The sequence below is a fragment of the Triturus cristatus genome, chromosome 3_2 (genome assembly GCF_964204655.1).
Source record: "Triturus cristatus chromosome 3_2, aTriCri1.1, whole genome shotgun sequence".
NCBI classification, from domain to species: domain Eukaryota; kingdom Metazoa; phylum Chordata; class Amphibia; order Caudata; family Salamandridae; genus Triturus; species Triturus cristatus.
The window spans coordinates 17752938-17778172 of NC_140584.1; the positions used below are offsets into that span (position 1 = coordinate 17752938).

Genomic DNA, 25235 nt, shown 5'->3' on the forward strand with positions numbered 1-25235 from the left:
CATTCCGAATGTTCTGCACAATATACTCCTCATACAAGACTTACCACAGAATATACAAACACCAACTGTAGTGCCGGAGATAAAACCCTGACGTGGACACTTCTGTTTATTATTTGTGAACTAGTAGACCAAGTGGGAGAGTTGTATGCAACCATGAGGGACAGATGTGAGGTGCATTAAAGGGCTGTGTGCAGCATGAGGGACAGATGTGAGATGCACTGGGAGCTGTGTGCAGCATGAGGGACAGATTTGAGGTGTACTGGGACATCTGTGTGAAGTGTGAGGGACAGACCTGAGGTAAACTGGGAGAGCTGTGTGCAGCATGAGGGACAGATGTGAGGTGCACTGGGAGAGGTGTGTGCAGCATGAGGGACAGATGTAAGGTGCAGTGGGAGAGCTGTATGCAACCGTGAGGGACAGATCTGAGGTGCACCAAACACCACTAGCAGAATGCCAGTGGGGGCCGTGTTTTTCCTTGTGCTTATGTTGTGCCAGGAGCTCGATCTCTGAACTAACAAACCTAAAACTCATCATGGGAATATTTTTTAATATTATAACCGTAGACAATAAGTGAAGCTATTCTTTTAGCCAAACTCCATTGTTAGGGTACCACAGCAAGGAGGACCGTGGTGTAACTGGTTTGTGCAGAACGTCAGTTGAAATAAGGATGCAATAACAGTGGCAGTAATTTATTATTGGCCAACCCCTTTTTCCCCATTAGTTGGCGTTTAATGTAGGGTAGTGGTTTATGGGGTAAAATAGCTTATTTTAGCACCTCACATTCCTTAACAGTCCCCAATTAAAACATAGACACACTGAAAGGCAAATACACGTTAATAAAAGACATAATAATATAGTGCATAAACGCTTAGGAAATATAGGAAAGCGTCCGCGGAAACGCTAATTATAAACAGTTGGCCCCGGAAACACTGCTGTAAAAGTAGCAAAAAAGGTGACTGAATTTTACTGCGTGGTAACAAAGTCACACCATACAAGTAGAATTGTGCTGATAAACTCACAAAGCCTCTGGGTCCTCAACACCCTCTTATTATACACACTTCTAAATGTCTGGCCTCTAACTACCAAAGCACAACTGAAACTTTATTAAAAAAACATGGCAAGCAGAGAAGTTAAGGAGAATGTAGCATTTAGGCAACCTTTCAAGTTCAATGTTTTAGAAATACATTGACACCTTGCTTCAAAAAGACTACCAAGTGTAGCCGCCATCCAGTCTGGAATGGTGTGAAATGTCCCAACAGTTACTACCTGTGGTTAAATGGGAGTCTGCCCTGGCAGAATAAAGAGAAATGTTGCCTCCTTGTGAATATCAGTATCTACAGTAGGAAATACAAATGTGGCTTTAATGCAGTTGCACGTATGGGTGAAGTTTGAAGAGCAATCTGGGATGTTCGTACCAGTGAAAAAGCAGAGACAAGGCGAAAAATAAGATTTGCACAAGCATGGGGAGATTGACTAATTTGCCATGAATTAAAGGCTGGTGACCTGACGCTGTAACTTAAAAAAATGTTTTTTAGTGACTTGTTGTTTTGGCAGTGAAAAAGGCAGAAACACGGCGATAAAAAGGATTTACGCTAGTTCACACATTTATGAAGTACGTGCAGTAAGATTTCCAACAGAAAGGGTGCATGTTTTTAGTGATTTGTTGTTTTGGTAACAATATCACCTCCCATTACAACAGACACTGCAGAGGATTGCTTCGCGAACAGGAACTGAGGCCCACAATCCCAAATTACATTTAAGAAAACAGAACATCCAATAACCCAATCCCGGACATGCCCAAAGACACAGACAGCAGGAAAATGAAGTATGTTAAATGAGGCTGAGGCTAAATCAGACTGAGGCATGACTGATGAGCCACGAAGCCTGTACAAAACGTCCCCCCATTGCGCTGCAAAGATGCTTGTGCACGTTCAGGAGTCATAAAGCTTAATGTCTGGGGCGGCTATCTGTGGAGGGTCCACAGGCCAGCTGGGTCATATCTCACAGATAAATATGGGGCCTGCGAGGATGCATTAAGATTTCAAACTAAGCACAGGCCGAAGAAACACATTTGTGACCTTTGAACCCAAAATTATTTTTGAAAACTGTCAGTTTGTTTATAAGCCACAAATCCTCTTTCTCTTGTGTATGCAATCACCCTTCTGGTGATTGAGCAGCATGCTGCGTCTCACTGTATTGTTTGAAAAAAGCGCCGCCGGGGTTACATGGCACTCTGATGGGCTACACTGCAACTGATGTCCTATGACCTATTAAATCATAAGATGCTCTTCTTAGACACGTGGAACGACAGCAAGAAATCAACACTAGAAACATTTTGCTAACCAAATCACAATATCGGACTTTGCTTCTCCTGTGAAAATACATGTGTGAACCTCATAATTTACTCTCACGCATACAGCAATATAATACACATATATTGGTAAATGAACAGTGATCATAATTTTTGCAGATACAGGGACCGAGGCTCAGGGCGAGTAAATAAATTGCGCAGGGTCAAACAATTGGGTTAAACACAGATCTCTGAAGCCAAACTATCCAGCTTTAGGTGCACCAACCTAAGGATACTTAAACCAAAAGAAACAGGCTAGCAGAATAAACACAGGACGTACTCCTCAAAATAGATCTGCACTAACTGGGCATGTGCGTGCGATTTAAAAGCCTTCACAAGTTGTGACGGGCTGGGAAAGGGACACTTTTCAAGCACTGCACTCGTGCTTGTGGTGGCATCCACCTTGCGGGAACGAGCAGCGGCCATATGTTTGTAATTAACGTGGCCGCACCGCTGCTCGCTCCCGCAAGGTGGATGCCGCCACAAGCACGACTGCAGTGCTTGAAAAGTGAAGACCGATGACTAAAGGCCCTCCTGGTGCAGCGCATGCGCGCTGCCTAGGCGAGACTTAAAAACTGAATTAAATCCTTGCTACCATTTAGATCACTATGACCAAAAATTAAGCCACCTCCTCTCAAGATGGTCCTAGTTCATTAGATACCTCCATGGAACCTCTATTAGTGTCCACACTGGCCCTTTGACACATCTAGTTCCCTACTCTTCGACCACACTTGCTCCACCACCCCAAACCATACTTGTAACACCAATTCTAGCACACCCGCTGTGAGGTCAGAGGCACACCCCATGAATGAAAGTATCAGACCTCACTCACATCACTACACTAGAACACTGAGTAAAGAGCTACATAGTACTAGAACTAACATCTGCCCCACAACTATGTCCGAACACACTCTCATTGGCCCCACTTGCAACCCTGGGACTCCCCCATTCCGAGGGCACTCTCGAAGTCTGAATGCCCCATGCTGACTATCAACGCGTTGCATACAACCCTCAATCAGCTTTTGAGCCCCTCACATCCCTCTCTCCAAGCTAACCCTATCCACAGCTAATCTGACTCTCTGCTGATCCTCTGAAACCAACAATACTCCTACTACACACCCTGATACACCCCATCTTCACCTGTCCCCGGCCCCACATTATGACCACAAGTGTCCATGCCTCTCTGGAATCTAGATTAGATGAGATCACTCTGAACCTTCGACAACTCAAAAGAGAATTGCAAACCCTCACAAGAATCAACACTGAGCTGGTGATTAATCAGTGGCCCAACAGATCTCTGATAAACTGCAATCATAGCCATGCCCAATCCACTAACCTCTGCTCTTGGCTGCCTACCCACCTCTTTTCCCTCCTTTCCCAAGAAAGAGAACCATACCCTCCCCTAATTCCCCTTTCAGCCCATTAGACTGAATGATTGTCTAGGTGACATTCAATCCCTCCTCCTTACCTAAAACTATACTAACACCATTGACTAGGACCCTCCAAGCCAAATCCACACTATTCCTGCTAAGCCACACAGAGAACCCAGTCACAATGCTAGAAACATAAACAAAGATAACCTAAAACACATTACCATCTCCCAGACTACCTCAGCTGATTCTCTGACCTCATGCTTGCACTTGAGCTCTACTTTGCAATCCTTACTGAAACATGGCTAAATAATGCTTCTGCCCCTCTACTAGACTTACTAGAACCCCCTTTTCACTATATTATTAGACTAGACAGAGCTAACAGAGCTGGTGGTGGGATCACCTGCATCTTCCATAACAATCCCTTATTGAAACAGTCTCAAATTGTTGCCCTATCCTCCTGCGAATAACTGTGCATTAACATTGCAAGTAATAACAGACACATATGCAAACTTCACACAATCTACCATCCACTAGGAGACAACCTTCCATTCATTGAGCAAATGATTGAAACCGTCACATCCAATGCTGAACATCAAGGTACCCAGATCTTCCTTGGAGACTTTAACCCACACTGAAATGATCTGACTGACTCAGCAGTGAACAGCTTTAAACCTTTCTAGCCGGCCTTGAACTGACTCAATTCTGTGACAGCCGTACACACAACAAGGGTTCAACTTTGGACCATATCATTTCAAAGGTAGATAGCAACCAACTCAAATCTATCATCCCTTGCGACTGGACAGACAACCACTGTATAACCCACCTCATCACAAATGCTGTGAGCACAAAGAAACCACTAAAGGGGTTAGGCCCATAGGATAAGGGTCAGGTAGGGCCTTAATACTTATAAATGCGAAAGGGGGGTACCTGACTACTTATAAATGCGAAAGGGGGTACCTGAACTTTCGCATTTGTGAGCACAAAGAAGGCAAAACTAAAGAAACCCAAAATGTAGAAAAGAAATATGCAAAACATTAACCTAAATTATCTGACTTCACTCAGCAACAACATTCTCCCCCTCCCCCTCCCCCTCGAGGGACATGATTGAAGTCCAAAACCCTTCAGATCACTGCAATACCTTCATACCGGACATCCTCGACTTGATTGCACCCTTACAACTGAAAAGAGTATCCATCAAGGTCTAAACCATGGTTCAATGATAGTCTAAATGTATAAAGACACAATCTAAGTCTGGCTGAACGAGCATGGAGATTCTCTCTGTCCGTCAAGAACCTAAAACGCTTAAGATCGGTGAGGAGCAACTATAATTAACGCATCAGAAGTTTGAAAGAGAAGTTCTTTAGAACCCAGCAAGAACTATCCGAAAAACAAAACTTTTTGAACTGGTCAAACAAGAATCAAATAATCATCCCAACCCAGCTACAAACGAGTCCAATCTGTTGCCAAACTGCGAGGAATTTTCCTCCTTCTTGGGAAAGACAGAAACAATCTAAAAGGACCTGCGGATAGCCAGGAAGCTCCTTCTGGTGCTACCACCTATTAATCTTCCTACCTCACGAATAGCTGAGACACCTGCATTCAAAACCCTCAGCGAAAACGTCATTCACAACTTCCTTTCAACGCTTAAACTCTCAAACCACTACAAGGACCCGTTACCATTGAATAGCTTCAGGTAGATCAAATCCTCTTTACTTCCAATTTGTACGAAGATAGTAAATGCCTCACTTCTGCAAGGCACTATCCTGGACTGCCTAAAAGTTGGACAGGTAAACCCTATTCTGATCGCTTGGACCCAAAAAACTTCTGCCCTATTTCCAACATTCCAACTTTAGCTAAGCTCATTGAAAAATTGCATTCAGGTCCAACTATGCAACCACATAGATAATTTCCAACTTCTCGACCAATTCCAATCTGGCTTCCGTCGAGGCACAGCACTGAATCGACTCTCACGCATATTTTAGATGACTTGTTAAAAATGTCGTACCAGAACGGATCTTGCCTTCTAATCATCCTAGACTTATCATCTGCATGCGATAAGGTTAAACATGACAGTGTCCTAGACATACTCGAACGAAGGATGGGGCTTTCCAGGCCTGTACTAAATTGGTTCTCTTCATTTCTCCACAACAGAAGTCAAAGAATTAAGGTTAACTAGTTCCTGTCCAATGCCACAAGTCACGTAAGGGGTCCCATAAGCATCCTCTCTCTCACCTTCGCTTTCAATCTTTTTATGGAGCCTCTAGCAGAAATCTTGAATTCCTCCAACACCCATGTATGAGGATGACACACAAATGTCAGTGTTTGAATAGGGACCCCTGTACTACTATCACAGTTCTCAGGGCAGTGAAAGCCCTAATGTATAAGCAACACCCCTGAGCAGCTAAGTATGTACATACAGTCCATACTAACTATATAAATAGGCAATCAGACTAAGGCTGGAAAAAATATCTTGATATTTTTAAATAATTTGACATTTTAAAACCCTAATGTACATAATATCATAATTTGAATGCACTGTAATACATAAATAGAAAAGATAACAGTCAACATTCTTGGGCTCAAATTCTGTCACACAGCGTAATTAACAATACATCTCTAAAGTACAAATAATATCACTCAAGAATGATCATTATAGACCTGAGAGCGTGGCTTTAAATTTTTGACAAACCTTCAAGAGATCTAAGGGCGTTTTGGCGCCAGGCGCCTTCATCAGGAAGACCACTATTGAAACTGTAGGGTACCAATTGAGCAATGATGCAGCTTTGGTACTTATCTCCTATGGACTTTTTTATTTTTTATTTATAGATTGCACAGCTAACCAACAGGGTTTCCTGGTGCTGAAAGCAGGACAACACAGAAGCAACAATGTTTAATGTGAAACTGAAAATGGCACGAGGGATGCTAAAGATAATCTCCTAGGACGAATGGCCACTATATATTGCCGACAGGGATAACCATGATATGACCATAAACCAGATTAAAATATTCTGGTTTAGGAGTCCTCTATCGTGATTCAGTTTGGAGCACAATTCATATCACGTATGGGTGAGATGGCTTCAGATATTTGAAAACATAATGTGTGTATTTTGCCACTCATTCCATCTGTCGTGACGCATTGCGGGTACTACAGACTCTTCCCGATCACCAATCTCAATGAGTCCATTGGCCACCAAATTTCATAAAGTCCCCAATTTTGAAAGCGCTTTAATCCAATCAGACATCTTCTAAGAAGTTGGAATATTTTAATCTGTTAGGTTACATTACTACTTAGGAATCAATTCCTGCACTAGGTCACTCAATTTGTGAACTTACACAGCTAATACCTCTGCTGTTTTTGTTGTTGTTTGCTTCCCTGTGTTTCCTTATATTTGGCCGAGAGATCAGTCCTGCAGCTCATGAACTTACACAGTTGATACCTCTCTTAATTATGTTAATGTTTGCGTTTCTGATTTCCTATCAATTTTAAAGCAGTCTGATAGCCTCTCAAGTCAAGTTTGCACTATATAAAACCTTACAAACTAAATGAATAAATCTCACGTAGGAAAGACCTATTGGTTTTGCCACTGCTTGTTTGTTGTGCAGTGATAGCCTTTCATGTTATGCAGTGATAGCTTTTCAATCAGAACACCTTTGCAATCCTTTTTGCTCCCCTTCTCACTAAATTTACCTTCCTTGCTCCTGATGAATGTGTCCCACCTAACTCCATTAAGGAACGTACCTACCCTTCACTAAAGATGGTGAGTTGCAATACACCCTTTTCCAAAAGATGACATCCCCATTCCACCCAAAACTACATTTTACCAGAAAAATATAATAAATTGTTAATATCAACAAACAGTAAAATCATTCAAATATTTTTCAAGCTATTTAATAAATCCATGATCTTTATCAATGTTCATGAAATATTCTAAATGTTCCATTCGCTAACTGCTTCAGTTTAGCTGGTTGAAGGTGCTGGTGCATCATGATGCAGAGGTGAAATAAGTGACAATTATGTTATTGCCTGTCATGGGCAATAGAACCTGGTGGGCACCAGGATCAAGCTGCTCTTTTCCCTTTCAGGGTATGTTGCCCTTAAGGAAAAGTAGAACGTGATTCTAGATCCTACCAGCAAAGGACAAAGAGGGATTGCTTCGCCATTCTTGTAAGTAAGTAGAATATTTTTCACAATTTGGGATAGTTGTGGGTAATTCACAGTCCAGTCCATAGAGCTGCAATAATTGGAATAAGAACAAATGTCCAGTAAGTGTAGGTATGCCTTTCTCCACATGAAACACAGAATGAGGAGTTATAAGTGCAACAGCTACTAGTGAAATGTTTAGCCGACCTGGAAAACCTTTTGTTCACTGATCCAGATGCTGAGTAGAAAAGACCAATGTCCATTCAGGGCAATGGAAGGAGGAAGAAGCTGTAGGTGTGAACTAGCACACGATACCACTAAAGCAGGAAAGTTGCCTATGTTGCTTACAATCACCTTAACCAGTTAGATTTCTCTACTGAGTCCCTGGCGGCTAGAGGGCAGGTTTAAAGTTTGATAGATCAAGTACAGTCCATCAGGGTGATGGAGGACGTTCACTCCACCGCTCTGATGAATTACTGTCTGTCAGCTTTAGAGAGCACTACTGGCCCAACAGTGATCTCTGTACCATGATCGCATCTGCGTTTATGGCTGTTCCTCTCAAGGTGCAAAATTTTGGTGGATGGCCACTTTTGGTTTGGATGGCCATTGACCAAATATTAACACACTGTTTGTTTTTTGAAAACAAAGTTCCAAAGTGGTAGTTGTTTACTGAAAAACAAATAACTAATGGCCCCTGCACACAGGACTTTTTTCCCGGTGTGTTTTGGTCATTATTTGTTTTTTCTATCCTTTACTGCAGTTGTTACCTATTAGTGATGGACAGAGCAAATGGACATAACACTGTTCACTATAAATAGGGCAGGCAGTGTAACAAATTCCTAATCCATCAGGCTGTTAGAGGAAGCATTCTGTTGGTGGAGCCATTGTGGGTTCTGGCAACAGATAACTGATTGTCCTCTAGTCTCTAAATGAGCCAGGAAGACAGATTATTTAGCTGGCGGGTGTACTCTGTCATGTTTGTGATGGAGTACCCTGTCTGCCAAATTCTAAATCTAAGAATGTGTGTTCTGATCACAAACACCGATCGTAGAAGTACACACTGACAGCTACCCGGGTCTTTGAAGCAGATAGGCAGGGCAGCACGAAGAGCAAAGGCTGAATAGCCACAAAGGCTTTCTCTCTTGAAGTGGGAAGCATTTTGTATAGATGTCAAATGAGACTCTACGAGATCCAAAACCCATCATGCATACCTCTAGCACACGTAGAGATCCAAGATAAGACAGGCTAAATTAAATATATATGCCAGAGGCTACCTCGACCAGCGGTCAAAGGAACGAATGACAGCATCTCTGAACTTGTATGTGACTGCCACTTACCCTCAGTCTACCCTGTACCCAAAATGGTGGTGAAGTGGGAGGGAAATTCAACATTAGCAGCTGTGAATAATAGAGACTGTTGAAACGTTTGGACAGTGATATAGGACTGCAAGGGCATGCATTAAATTTCTTGAAGCAGAATGCTGCGTAGCACCATATTATCATGGAAAATTTAGTGAGGAACAAACATCTTATAGCAAAGTTATTGATTGTCAAAATATCATCAATGTAAATATATATAGATACGTATAAGTTTATAAGCGTACCATACTTGTCTCCACATCTATGTACCTTAATAGCAAATATGTCTTCCCAGCATGATGACGTGGAGTTAAAATAGAAAACCTATATCTACTGTATATACTAAATTGAAGATATTTTGGTTAGCAATATTTTGCCCACAATGTTTTTGTAGCACGATATTTTTGTGCATGATATTCTGATGTACAACCAGAAAAGGCAGTCAGGGGATTGCACGAATTGGCAAACACAAGCGTGTAAACAAACGAGCAGTGGTAGTGAATGAGAACAGGCTTTGTTAGCCAGAAACAAAAAGCCTATATGCTTTTACCCTTCCACCACAGAACACATCCTAGGCACATGTGATTGATGTAAACTGCACTGGTATTGAGACCTAACCATATATCTATGCTGTTAGCAGGGTAATTTTACAGAGAGAAGTCTGTGCCGCCTCCCACTCTATACTCACCGTTATTTAAAGGAAAAAAATATTTCTTTTTCAAAAAGTGACATCAAGTGATTTCTGAAAAGGTTAGAAGATTGAGCGGCGCCACCCACACCTAGGGGCGTGGCGCCCTTAGTGGCATATCGGGCGGGAGACGGTATTGTTTCTGTCCTTTCCAGTAGGTGGGACATGATGGGGGACCGGAAGTGAAGAGTGTTGTGGGACGCCACCATTCAGGGGCAGGGGGTCATCTTCCACCCCTCGACAAGGATAAAAACCGTGCGGAGAGGGAAGTAAGCCCTCTTTGTCCTTTCCAGCAGCCCCTGAGGCGGCAGACCAGCAACAAGTTACAATGAGATCAGCGTCCTCGTTCAACCACGTGGTGCCACAGTGATCGTGTGGGTTTCTCGGTGGGTGGTGTACGAAGCGCTATCGGTGGGAAAAAGGATGCAAGTAGGCTGGTTCGTGGTACAGGAGAAAAGGAGAGGGCCTCACAGCATAGTCAGGTTTTTGGGAGGGATTTTTACAAATATTTTCAAGGTTTTGTATAGCGAGTTCTGTGATACAGGGTCATGGCTAAGGTTTGGTGTTGCATAACACAAGGGATACAACCGCCCGTAATGTAGTGCCTGACCAGGTGCATGGTGCTAAGGGCCCGCATGGCATATGAGGGATAGGGGAACCAGGTTCGAGTACCAACATGGGTACAAAGGGTGCAAGGTAAATGGAGGAGCGCGAAGGAACGCACTACTAGGAGCGTAGCCTTGAATGCTTTATACAAACACTTACTGCGCAACTTTTTCTCCTCGTTGTATGTCGGCACGTCGAGGCTTAGTGGAACAGAGAGAGCCGCCTGAGACACAGGAAGGTCAGGAGGTTGCGTTTCCTCACCCTCATCAAATACACGGTGGCACATCAGGAGGGTCGACCAGCCTGCAGCAGCGGTATGATGCAGATGGTGGTGAAATCCCGGCGAGAACTTCGGAATCATGGTTAGTATGCGGATTGGTTGTAGTTTAGCAGGAGGCAGATGGGGCTGAATCACGCTAGTTATTGTTATTCTTTTCTCTCTGCTTAATAGATGCGTATGACGGTTATATCACAATGAGTATATATTTAAGTTTTGCCACTCAAAAATGTTCATGAAGAAATGTTTCAAAGAGCTACATGTCCCATCAGAGCTTTCATGGCGACCATTTTGGATAATGCATTACAAATGTCGACCATGTCTCCCACCCTGCTCGAGTCTTGCTCATTATTTAGAGTGTCAAGTATGGCGTTAGTGAACAAAGGAGCACCTTTCTTTTCACCCAAAAACATGCTATAAGTTGCGGGGGTAAATGGTATGTGCGCGTAACACTGAAACTTCCCCGCACTTGACACCAAGCTTACAAGAGAGTACCAATGTCTGCATAACTGAGGGTTTCGGCCTTCGGGTGCATTTAGTGAAGACTGAATTCAGACTTGCCCATTCGTACATTAGTGCCATTTTCCTTACCCATATGCTTGCAAGAACGTTTTCGGGTGGCGTGATGTCAAATTGTAATACCAGAAGTGTGACACTTTCTAGATCTAAGAACTTGAGACATAAAAAGAACTGTATAAGAATTCAAGAACTTGATTGTGTTTCTTTTTGTGAAATACTGTATTTAACGCACTGAAAAGCAAAGACTGCAGTTGCAACACATTGACACACGATGAAGCCAAAGCGGTTCCAATACAGCGAGCCATTTTATTACCTGAAACACTGGGTGCAAATGTAAGTTGGGATCCTTGGGCGACATTAGGCCTGCTGTTTTTGAGGCAGTTGCTCAGATCCGGTGCTTTACGGGTGTGATGTGATTGTAGCCGTGGGGGGGCCAGCGGCTACAGGTATTGTCCAATGGTTGTGTGTTGCCCTCACAATGATAGCTAGGGTGTGTTCAAATCCCAGAAGGCAGGGTTAATGTGTCTGTAGAGTTCTTTATCATCAGCAGCATGCCGCGGGTAACCCTTGGGCACAGGCTCAAATACAGAGGGGTGATCGCAAGGCGGGAATGTAATTGATGCATTTTAAAGTGTCCCCCAGTAGCCTGACCCACAGTAGCCTGACCCACTCAGTGGAAACTTATTCTGTATGGTTTTCAACAACAAAACCCTTTACCAAAACGGTAAGATCAGGGAGGTAGATGCATCACCAAGTTTACAGCGGCTTACCTAGGGCAATGAGCGGAGATGATGAGCTATTGAAGGTGAAATCGTGAGTTCGCTTACCCGCTTAGTTGAATGGTGTGATCAGGTCTATCATCACCTTAGAGGCAGTGCTTAGGGTAACAGCAAAGAATTGGCAGACGGGAGCTGAGGGACGAGGGTCACGTGCCGTCGTCGGCTCAAAATCCTGTGATTGTAGGCAAAGCCAGTAGCGGGGCACACTGGCATGTAATCTCGCTGTGCCTGTAAAGTTGCATGAGTCCTTGTATAAAGTAACAGGTGCTCATGTAAAGCGACAACCAATATCACTTGGCCCTAGTTCAAGTGAGAAGTGAATGTGCAACAAACAGACTTATTAGTGAAGATGTATCAGAGTATATTGCATGCCTGGAGCTAGTTAGGCACAAATTCATGATCTGCCCCTTTTCCTCATTCTGTTTTACTGGGCCTTCGGCTGACAGGGCGTCCCCCTGCTATTCGGCAGGGGTTTATGGCCATGCTACATCCCCAGTCTTGTGATAAGTCTTGGGAGGAGTTTAACAACAGTTTGACACAGTTAAGAAAGGGTTTACCACTGGTCATATAGGGACCCTGTATCCAGCTCTCGAGCTTCTAGGCCATCATACTTCTCATGAGAGTTACCCACTATTACAGCAATCGCCACCTCTCCGGAGGCACTTGAGGACCGGGAGAAAGCAAGTAGGTAGTTTGCAAGAAAGCTTATACTGATGATGTTTTGGAGCACAATTCGAATTGAATGCACCTGTTGAGCATACCATGCAATCGCAAGGTAAAGTCTCACAGCAATGCAGTCAGATTACGCATTTCTAAGGGGAAACAACGGATAGATGATGCCAGTAGATGGTGGCACATAACTATTAGCTAGGATTTGGTTACAGTCTGGTGTGCTAAGGTTTAACATTAAGGGGGTAAATATCTTACTTTCCCTCTTAGGTGAGTAGGTGCTCATGAATAGCGCTGGCCAATACACCATGAGGCAGGATAAGTTATCACCAGATGAGCAGTTGGGCCTCTGTTAGGTCAATGATAACTAGTCTTGTCACGTGTCCTTTCCTGCTGGGGTCTCAAAATAGGTGATCAGTTACAAGGGTGGAGCTCGCTGCTGTAATCAGCATATGGTTCAATGGGGCACAACATAGAATAGGACCTGTAAAACAACTAGCATCCTCCAGTTACTTCCAATACATACACACATAATTTTCACACTCTTGCCACCTCCCCTAGGTGCTGCACCACAGGATGAGGGCTTATCTTCCTTACAGTGGCTTAGTCCTCTTTCTGAGATGGGGGCTTGATTCGGTGCGGGCTATAAAAGGGGAGAGCAGTCATGAAACAAACAATTAGCGGGCATGTGAGCTTGTTCTTTATGACAATTACAGTGTGCACTGAACATATGTATCTCTACTTGTTTTGCATGGTATCGATATCTACGATAACTGGGAGGTGAACCGCGTTATAATGGTGGCAACTTGGTCTCAGGAAATGGACCAGAGGACCCAGAGGGAATATGGTTAGCAGCGGTGCCAGGTATGGCGAGAACGCTTGGAAGAGCACAGGGGTGCCAGTATACAGGTGCGAAAGGCTACCGGTGCAGGCATTGTCTTCCTGTTGGTATTAGTAAGGCAACCTGAATTTCAACGTAGTAGGAAAGTGTTTAGCAGGCCTTCGCACTCAAGGATGCGTTTCTGGCACACATGATGCAAAGACATGGTGTCGCGCACAGCTATGGCCCCTGGTGGCCTTTGAAACAGTTGATTATTTTTAAGTGGTGTCGGCCTGCCTTCGTACATGCACTTGCCGGCGCAGGGGAGCTGCGCGGACATGAGGTTGAGAACCATAGGCCAGCGGGTAGAAACAATTGAGGGGTCTAAGCAGGGCCTACCATCATTTCTCTTGGCTGGCTGCCCTCACCTCCTCCAAATAGTGGAGGGGCACAGAGGTTCCCATTTGTTGGCTAGGTCCATGAAAGATCATATGGGGCACCCCCACGAGACTACCGAGCGATAATTTCTCCATGGTTGGCCATCAGTTACATTAAGGCACCAAATCAATAGCCCCAGGCAAATGCTTGCAATATGCTAGCGACCAGTCATTTGATAGTGATACCATGAGCAAGTTCCAGAAATAGCGTTTTACAGGAATACCATCTAACTTGGAGAGGGTTCGGGATGCTCTGTGAGGAGTATCACCCCATCGAGGGTTTGCTTCTACTATTAATTGCTTTAGACATGGTGCAGGTCAGGGGATATTTCAGATGTTTCCGATAAATCTTAGGTGGAGTATGGTATGTGTCAGGCAATATGCCGTACTAGTCTGTTTGAGGTAAGACCACAGGGGGCTCCAAGGTATTCCACAATTTTAGGTGGAGTAGCATTTTCCTAATTCAGTCACTTCAGGCCCAGGCCTCCCCCTGACACTACTGGAGCAGGTAATACAACATTTTGTATACCCCCCCATTCTGCATGTTTATATTAATCTGAATAATCTATTAATTGTAATATTATTAATCCGTTTGAAGTGATAACTCACCAACTATATTAACAAAAGAATTACACGTGGGAATTGCACCTTGCATGGCTATATTAATTATAAACTAACTTGAGTATGCATTTTAACAGTAGAAAACTAGAATATTGCATGTTATATGTTGCTTTGGTGATGTATTTGTGATTTGTGCTTTATTCAGTGAGTATAAATCGCTCTGAGTGTTGCTTCTGCTAGATAAATACACACACATATGGGTATTAGCAAGGGGATAACATTGTATTAGCCATTTCTATGTTTTAATTACGTTTTTGTGTTTCTTTTGCTTAAGTTAACCATTTCGGCCTAAACAAGATGGCTGAACGAGACGTTAAACGTGACGGCCCTGACAACATGAGGTTCTGGGTGAAATGCGTAGGCGTCACCGCCAGCAGCAGTGGCCTGGACCTGACCCCGGGAGAACATGTACCCTTCAAGGACGCTCCGGGAACCCATCCAAGACCAAAGACAAAGCTCAATTTAAAAGCCGGAACAAGCAAGTTTGATGACTTCATCATTCGACACCCTGAGAACTGTACCCCGCTAACCCAAATGGACCAATCAGGACTTTCTAAACCCAGATCTTAATACTTTTTGACATTATTTTCATTATAAAAGTAGGTAGGGAATTAGGCTAAAAAACGCTATCGCAACGCTAACGCTTTTCTTGACGAACTCGATTTCCTGACGTTATGCTGACGGAGAGGACGGTGACACTGCTGGACAGCTGTTATCCTGAATCTTTGAGAGACTGAATTACGGCCTAACTTTGCTGACTAAAATTCTTCTTGACTGATTGACTTAGAGGACGACTTTAGCCAGAATAGGTAAATATGATGCTCTGAAATGCTGATGATGATTTCTAACGTTTCTTGCAATATTTCTTAGATAAAGAGTATAGATTAATTGACAAATGTGTTGTGTCGATTATTTGAATAAGAGAATAATGGTAAAGAAGTAATGTGTAGATAGACGAGTTTATTCATTAAAATCATAGATAACAACTAAATGATCCATCTCCTTATGAGAGGGATATCTTTGGCCTGAGGTTGGAGTGTTTAGAGTAAGGTAAAGGTATTCCTCTCATGTCAGCGTTTGGAAGCGTATTTTCCCGCAGAAAACAGATCAACGGAGTGTAAGTATATTGGTGTTACTGGCCCCCACCAGTGAATGTATATGAGTGAATCTGATGCTGAGGTAGTTGGTCTGTGCCGAAGGGGGAAATTTGATGTTCCGCGCTGCAACAGTTTTCTGGTAGCAAGACAATGGTTTTTATTGTTTTGGTTTGATGAATATTGCTTGTAAATAGCTTATTGATTATTGGTTATTGATATTGGTTCTATGTTGAGTCGTGTCGAGTTTTATGTTGTTTGCACGGCTTCTGGGATGTAGGAAGTTGGAAGTTTGTAACGGTTCCGTAGTAGAGCAGAGGTAAGCGCTGTTCTCGGGAAAGACGGTATTGTTGTTATCCTGTAGGTACACAGGAGAAACGTATGACGATTGAAGTTGCACGACGCATTGTCTGGGTTCGATTCGGTGACATCGCCGTGTGTTGCCATTAGAGACATTTTCTGTGTGAAAGAAGTGTGTATGATAGCGAAGGTTACCTGTGAAATTCTGGTCTTCGGTACCAGGGATCCAACTAGCATTCCGATAACACTTATCACTGGAAAGGTAATAGATACTCTCTGAGCTTGTTAGAAGGACAAAGAAGAGGTAAGCGCTGCTTTGTTAACGTATGTCATAATTCTGTAGTAGGACAGACTGTTCGCTGTTCTCGGGAAAGACAGGATTCTGTGTGAATGTACTACATTTTCTTGTGTGAAAGTGCGTGAATGAAATCGCATTCAGGTTAATTGTGAAACTCTGGTTTTATTTCTCAGGAGCATTGGGTCTTCAACTATTTGTCTTAATTCTGGAGAAACGGTTAGCTAATGCTTGTTAGAAGGGTGAAGTAGAGGGATGTGCTACTTTATCAATGGAAGTAACGATTCCGTAGTAGGGCAGAGGTAAGCGCTACTCTCGGGAAAGACGGAATTCTCGTGAGAAAAGTCTATTGCTATTCTTTGGTTAGCGAAGCGGACAATGGAGACGTTTTTATGTTGTTACTAACAGAATTGTAGAAATTGAAACAAAAACTTACTGAGCAGATTTGTAAAGGAGGGGTAGACAGGAGCAGGAGCTGCCGCAGCGGCTGCTGACGTCAGAACGACCGCGCTGGGATTGGACAGTCGGTCAGAAACGTAAAACGCTCCGGATTGGTGCATTAGTGTGCGCCGCGCTAGGAGTGGAGAAATACAGGCTGACGTAAAACGCTCCCTATTGGTGCATTAGTGTGAGTCGCGCTGGGATTTGAGAATTGTGACAGTGACGTAGACGCTCCGTATTGGTGCGTTAGTGTGAGTCGCGCTGCAATTGGACAGATTAGCGGTACAGTCGTGAGGAGAAACTAGTAAGACACGAAAGAAAGGAAAATGTATTACGATCCACCAGAAAAGGAGAAAAAGTCATGGTTTGGTAAAATTAAGAAGTGGTTTAAGAAGGACAAACCAATCATAACTAGAGAAGGACAGTTACTTCCTCCACCGAAAACCCCTGCATCCTTTATGGTTGCGAAATATGGATATCACACCTGTATTTGGTTAGACAACTGGGTTAAGTATACGGAGAAAGACGGAGTGTTGGCTTTTCCAGAGCATGGTTCATTTAATTTGGCTGTTTTGAGAAATTTGAGAGAGAAAATGATGAATTTAGAACCGAGACCTAGACCGACTCAATTTGAATCTTTAACGGAGTGGGAAGACGAAATGCATGACCGAGAAAGACAGAGAAATGGTAGAGGATGTAGGCTTCTGTTTGGTAGATCATACGGACTTGAGACGCATGATGATCGAATGAGAGGGTGGCGAAATGCGAGTATGACTGAGGGTTTGTTTCCCGTAAGAACTGCAGGAGAGAATGAAGGACGAAAGTGTGCAGAAAAGAGGCATAATGTGGAATCGAGAGGGTATGGAGTGAATGAGTCAGAAGATGATGTTCTTGATGATATGTTCTATAAGAATCCACCACCATACCGACCAGAACCAGAAATATTAACTCCAAGTGCCCCAATGAAAGAAACAGTACGAATTATAAAATCGGAACCAGAATTGCAAGATTTAGGATGAAACAATTCCATTAGAGAGGTAGAAAAGAAGTCTGGAGGGAAATTGGATGGAGTAAATTCTGCAGAATTAGCAAAAACAACCCTAGAATTAACCGAGAAAATAAGAGAATTGACTAAGAATTTGGAAGCGGTAACTGTACCAGTAACAATAGGTCCAGTAATGCCTATTTTTGACAAACAGAAAGACAGCGAACATTGTTTGACAGTCCCTTATAAAAGTAATAAACCGGTTGAACAACCAAGAGTGAGTCAGAATGAGAATCCATGGAGACAGACTATGAGTATGCTTGAACCGAATTTTTCAAATAACCCATTTGTAGATCAAAACTGTGCAGAGAAACGTATGACAATGATAGAGACAATGTCAGAAACTCAAAAAGAATTTGGACAAGGAAATGTGGAGAAGCCAGTAGGACCATCTACAGAGGAGTTGAGTGAATGGTTGAGAAGCCTGCAAAAGAAAGACAAGGAATCCCAGTCAATAGATGTAGCTAAATTACGAATGGTACTGGAAGAATTAATAGTAGGAACTATCCCGACAGAGAAGTTAAAAACCTACCAAGATGAGGAGTTGTTATTTCTGTGCAAAAGCGTAACATGGAGAGCAAAAAGTCTTCATGAAAGATTAGAAGAGGTGGCAAGTGAGATGGGTATTGATATTGAAAAGGTAAAAGCCTTACAGAAACCCTATTGTGTAGATTTCACCGAAAAAGACATCGAAAACATGAATACCACAGGACGAATAGGTCAGATTAAGGATATCATTATTTTGTTAAAAAAATGGGGAGATGTGGACAAATGGAAGAGTAGATGGTATCGTAAGCGAGACGAAGTTTCAGACAAAATGTTTTCAGCCTATCCTATGAGAGAGAAGGAGAAAGTTGTGACAGAATACCCTATGAGAGAGATTCCGGGAGGAGGATATGTACATGTCCCATAGACCAGACAGGATATTTTGTCATTTACGAATGACTTCCCTCGACTGCATGAAAAACCCGTCAAGTGGTATAGACAGGTGGACAGATTTGTGAAACTATCCAAAGTATTGTGGATTGACCTGAATAGCTTGTTTGATATAATAGTACCAGCAGATCTATGGACAGAATGCAAAATAGTAATAGATTGGCCGACACAGGAATACCCAAGGGATCCAAACAGAGGAGCTCCAGACCCTGAGGTAAGAAATACGAGCAGGTTATGGCATTTTTGAAGAACAAAGTACCCGCTAAAGAGACAGATTGGGAGAAAATTGACAGAACACATCAGGAAAGCAAAGAATCAGTACATGCCTATTATGAGAGGTTAATTTTAGCCTTTAAACAATTCAGTGGAGATGAAAATTTGACAAGGATTTGAGTCATTTCGTATACAGATTTGTATATGGTTTTCGTCCAGAAATTAGTGAAATGATAAAACAGCATACAGTAGATTGGCAAAATAAGAAAATAGACGAAGTATTAAGACATGCTAAATTTTTCAATGATGAAATTGAAGCAAAACAGCGAAAGCTGAAAGAAAAGGCTATGTGGGCACAAGTAAAGGTAGCAGAGAGACAGGAAGCACAATTAGCAAACCAAGCTGGGTCAAAACAAAGATTTAATCCTGGGAAAAATAAAGAGAATATTGAGGAAGCTAAGAAGAAATTTCCGTGTCATAATTGCGGTAGGATAGGGCATTGGAAATCCGAGTGTAAGAATCCACCAAGTACTAATGATGAAAATTCATCCTTGAATCCACAGGTGCAAAATGAGGTGAGTGGTCAACAGCAACGACAACCGCAGGGTGTAACACAACAGAATCAGGTGCCAAAACCACCTTTTCCACAGAACAAAAATTGCCAGAAGTATAGTAAGGAGAATGGATTCTACAACGAAGAACAGGTAAACAAGCCGCAATGCGCAAGCGCTGCTTCGCAGTATTGGCTGCAACGCGATGAAAGCGATTCAGAAGAGGGTTGTTGACGGTGCTGAAGGGAGGAAGAGGAGTGCGTACTTGGCGCAACTCTAGAAGTAGACCAGAAAGGCCCATTTGTAGATGGAAAGGTTAATAATGAAAATATTACTTTCCTAGTAGATACTGGTGCTACTCGATCAACTGTCAGATCAGCTGATGTCAAGAATCTTCCTCTCTCGGATGAAACGATCCAAGTAGTTGGTGTGTCCAACAGACAGATTAAAACTTACCTTACAGAACCTGTGAAAGTTAGTATAGGGAAATTTTCTGAAATGCACAGATTTGTAGAGTGCGATACCAGTCCTGTGAACTTGTTAGGTAGATATTTATTGTGCAAGATGAATTGCACTATATTTTGTACTCCAGATGGAATAGCCTTTGAAACCCCAGATGATGATGTGTTGAATAAAATGACAATGGCAAACAGAGAGAAAGAGGTTACAGGAACCTATGCTGTATTCAACCCTGACGAACTACCAAAAGAATTGAAACAATCAGTAAAAGCAGAAGTTTGTGACTTTACAGGAGAAGATGTAGGATTGATGAGGAATGTAGATCCAGTGAAGATAACTGTAAAAGAAGGAGTATGTTATTCAAATGTCCCACAATATAAATTGACCCCTGAAATAATCGAAGGAGTTACTCCTGTGATTGAGAAAATGATAAAACAAGGAATTTTGGAAGACATAATGAGTAGCCCATGTAATTTACCAATAATGGGACTGAAAAAGCCTAGTGGGAAGTTTAGAATAGTGCATGATCTGAGAAAAATAAACAAAATTGTTGTCCCATGTTGTCCCATTGTACCGAATCCATCTGTGATTTTATATCAGATCCCTCATGACGCAGAATGGTACACAGTGATTGATTTATGCCATGCTTTCTTTTCCATCCCATTGCACCATGACAGTCAGCAAATTTTTGCATTTCGTTTCGGCAAGCGTATTTTGGCATGGTGCTGAATTCCACAGGGGTATACAGAAAGCCCCTCAATATTTAATCAGCTATTGAAAAAGTCTTTGGAGAGTCTAGAAATGCCTGAAAATTCAGTACTAGTCCAGTATATCGATGACCTACTTGTGGCATTGAAAACTCGTGAAGCTTGTGAGGTAGACACAGTGGCCTTGCTGAATCATTTGGCAGATGGAGGACTGAAAGTGTCACCATCGAAATTACAATTTTGTAAGAAAGAAGTCCAATATTTGGGACACAGCATTGAGAAAGGACACAGGAAAATAACCATAGACAGAATCAGGATCATAAAAAGAATGAGTCCACCAATGACCCAAAGAGAAATGAGAATGTTTCTGGGAATGGTTGGATATTGTCGTCAGTGGATAGGAAATTTTTCATTGATTGCAAAACCTTTGGTACGATTGACAAGAAGTGATGTGAGAGATCCAATTGATTTGAACAAAGAGGAGTTGGCAGCATTCAAGAAATTGAGAGAAGGATTGTGTGAAGCGCCTGCATTAAGGATGCCTGACTATGACAAGGAGTTTAAGTTGTATTGCAGTGAGAGAAATGGATGTGCACTCTCTGTTCTAGTACAGAAGCATGGAAAACTGAGGAAACCAATTGCATATTTTTCATCCATGTTGGACCCAGTAGCTGTAGCCCTTCCTGGGTGTCTGAAAGCAGTAGTTGCTACATGTCGAAGTTTGGAACAGAGTGAAGGAATTGTGATGGGATATCCTGTGAAAGTGTTTGTACCTCATGATGTGGCGATTCTTTTAACAAAGAGTCGTACTCAGTATATGACGCACAGCCGACTAAGTATGAAAAGGTCATTTTGGGTGCAACAAATGTGAGTCTTGTGAGATGCATGAATGTGAATCCTTCAACATTGTTGCCTGATGTAGAGCATGTGGAGGTAAGAGATGAAGCAGATCATGATTGTTTGGATGCACTCGATTTCTGTACAAAACCAAGACCTGACATAAAAGATGAACCATTACCAGAAAGTGATTATGTCATATTTGTTGATGGATAATGTTTAAGAACAGATGATGGAGTGCTGAGTGCAGCATATGCGGTATGTACAGTTGCAGCAGTGATGGAAGCATCCTATTTGAAAGGAATAAGATCAGCCCAAGTAGCTGAACTTATTGCCCTGACCAGAGCATGTAAGATTGGGAAAAGTGTGAGAGTGACTGTGATAACTGATAGGCAGTATGGCTACGGGGTGGTCTATGATTTCGGCCAAATTTGGCTGCAAAGAGGTTTCCTGACCTCAAGTGGAACTCCCATTAAGAATGCTGAAGTGGTTGGAAAGTTGCTTGAGGCAATACAGCTGCCTAGGCAATTGGCTGTGGTAAAATGTGTTGCTCATAGTCGCAGTGGTGATTACATTGCCACTGGAAATAAATTTGCCAATGACATGGCACAATATTGTGCACGAAATCAGAATTCAATCAATCGGGCAAAGGAAAGAGAATTGGTTTCTTGTTTCCCAATGTTTACTAACACTGTGGGAACATGGGATGAGGTAAGACAATTGCAGGAAGAAGCAGGAGAGGAAGAAGTAAAACAGTGGGTAAAAGCAGGATGTGCACCAAGAGAAAAAGATCATGTGTGGGTCTATCGAGATGGAAGACCAGTTATGCCTGATAGCATGATGTCTGCCATGGCACGAATGTATCATGGACAGGGACATATAGGGAGAGACGCCATGATTAGGTCTTTTAAACAAACTTGGTATAATGCCAAGTTCAGGCTTGTGGCGGAAAGTATTTGTCAGAGATGACTAATTTGTCAACAGTACAATCCAGGAAGAAAGATAGTGGTGAGTCTAGGAACAATAGGTCGAGAGGGAGGGCCTTTCACCAGAATGCAAGTAGATTTCATTGAGATGCCTCCTTGTAACAGGTTGAGGTATGTTTTGGTAATGGTGTGCCTATTCTCCAGGTGGGTAGAGGCATTCCCGACAAGAAGAAATGATGGAATGACAGTGGCAAAATTATTGTTGAAGGAATTTATACCTAGGCTTGGGTTCCCAGTAACAATTGAATCAGACAGAGGAGGACATTTTCATAATGAGATCATAAAACTGATTTGTGAAGCATTGAATGTAAGACAAAAACTGCATTGTGCCTACCGACCAGAGGCTTCTGGTGTAGTAGAACAAATGAATGGTACTATCAAAAACTGAATAGGGAAAATGTGTTTAGCCACAGGTATGAAATGGCCCGATGTCTTGCCTCTAGTACTCATGACTATTAGATCAACACCAGACAGAACTACTGATTTGAGTCCTCATGAGATCCTCATGGGACGCGCAATGAGACATGTATTTATACCAGTCAACAAGCTGATGACAATAACTGATGACATGGTATTGGAATACTGTAAAAGCCTGGCTGATGCAGTTCATTCTGTGTTTCATCAGGTTGGAGTGGATGCCACCACTCTTGAAAAGAAGCCAGCTCATGATCTGAGCCCAGGGGACTGGGTAAGGATAAAAGTACACAGAAGAAGAAACTGTTTGGTTCCCAGGTGGGGAAAACCAAGGCAAGTCATCTTGACTACAACAACAGCTGTGAAGTGTGCTGGATTGAAGAACTGGATCCATGCAAGTCATACTCTGAGAATTCTAAATCCCGTTGACTGTAAAGAAAAGGAGTATTTTGATGAATCAGAATCCAGTACTGAGTCAGATGACGGAGAGCCAAAAGATAAGGAAGGAGAAAACTCTGAAAGGGGGGAGACAGAGCCAAGGTTAACTTTGATCCCCAGAAGTAACTCCCTGAGGAAAAGGTTACAGATTTCTGAATCCAGTTCAGACTCAGAGACAGAATAAAGAGCACATTCGTCTAAGAATGAACAATGAAGGAATAAAGGAAAAGAAAGTGGAGAGACAATAAAAGAAATATGTGAGAAGTAAGTGCCAGATGAAAGAATGAGAGAAATTCCACCTGAAACAACACCTTTAGATGGACAGGTGCCAGATACAGAGAGAGAGGGAAAGATTATTGCGGCAGACCCCCGAGGAGGTGTAGGGAACTCCAACATCCAGTTAGAAGCAGGGACAAGTAGTCAGCAGGAAGATTGCGTGACGGAGATTCGAGGAGGGACAGAAGTAGGGAAAACAAAAGAGGTGGAAAAAGAACTCGTTGAAGGTAAAAAGCAAGTTGAAACAGAGTCTGAGGAAAGCGAAGATGAAATTCCAGAAGGCCGAGTTCTGAGAAAGAGAGCTTGGAGAACTGAAAAGAATGATAAAGGGAATAAATTGAAAAGAGCAGCAAAAGACGAGGTGTGGCCAAACAAAATAAAGAGACTGAGATATCGACTGACACGTGTAAATTCGCCAAGAGCTGAACAGGTGAATGAAGTAACGAGTCAGGAAAAATCGAAAGAAGGAGAACAGACAGTAGTCAAAGAAAACAAACGAACAAGAAAACCTACCCAGAAGTATAAATCACCGGAATGGACATATGTGGCCCTGCCTGTAGTGAAAGAAGAGGCGGATAGTTGTACCAGAAGTGGTTGAGGAAGACGAAGAATCGGAAATCCTGAGAGTTATCTTGTCCGATTTTGGAGAAGAAGCGGATGTTCAGGACAACCTGTATGCTGAAAACGAGAGGAAAGTGAAAGATGATGAGATGCCAAACTGAATGAGATAAAGAAGTTACTGATGGGAAAACAATAAAATACTGAAAAATACAAAAACTGGTAGAACCACGTAGGTGCTTAGAAGCCTTGGGTTAGAAACTAGTTGTGAAGTAGAAGAGGCTAAGTCAAAAGACCCGCCTCATTTCGAAAAATGGCAAACATAGAAAGTAGCAAAAGTAGATGTACCTTCCTTAGAAGATGGTGCAAAATGTGTTGTTGTTGTACAGGATTATTAATGCTTCTTTGGATTATTCTTGCTCTACTAATTTCATTTAAAGTTACTGTAGATACATTAGAAGGACATAGTGATAACATAACTAATATAGGGAAAGTTCAAAAGGTAGTTCCAACTAGAATAGATAAAAATGATTTACATAAAGACAGGTCAATAACATATTTTTCTAACAATGTGTTTTCAAAGTTGTTGTATGAATATGTAAAAACAATGGACGTAAGGGATTGCTACGTATGTATGCAATTACCTGCATCTGTATCTGAAAGAGTGACTTATCATCACCTTCCTGTAACATATGGAATAACATGTAGTGTAATAGCTAGTTTATTTTATCAAACAGGTAGATTAGAGTATTATTTCTCAGATGTAGATACTATATTTTCACAAGTACCAGCAATTAACAAACTAAACAAGGTAAAACCTGCAAAGGTATTAGGTGAATTCTTCTTAGAGACAAACGAACTAACCTTAGAATATATAGTTAGAAATAACTTGACTTGCAGTTTAAAGAAAGAAGAGAAGACATTTTTGGATATGGTTGAAGAAAGGAGATTGAAAATGCAAAGGAAGGTTTCAGAAGGGAAAGTGGAGAAAACAGTTTGGGATGTAGAAACAGAGAAACACTTAAGAGGGGAAACGAGTCCAACTAT

At 42.3% G+C, this 25235-nt stretch overlaps 1 protein-coding gene across 1 annotated transcript in view; it reads left to right on the forward strand.

The window, feature by feature from the left end:
- KCNJ5 (potassium inwardly rectifying channel subfamily J member 5) overlaps window positions 1-25235 on the forward strand; it is a 504401-nt gene that overhangs the window by 320339 nt on the left and 158827 nt on the right. The window lies entirely within an intron of this gene.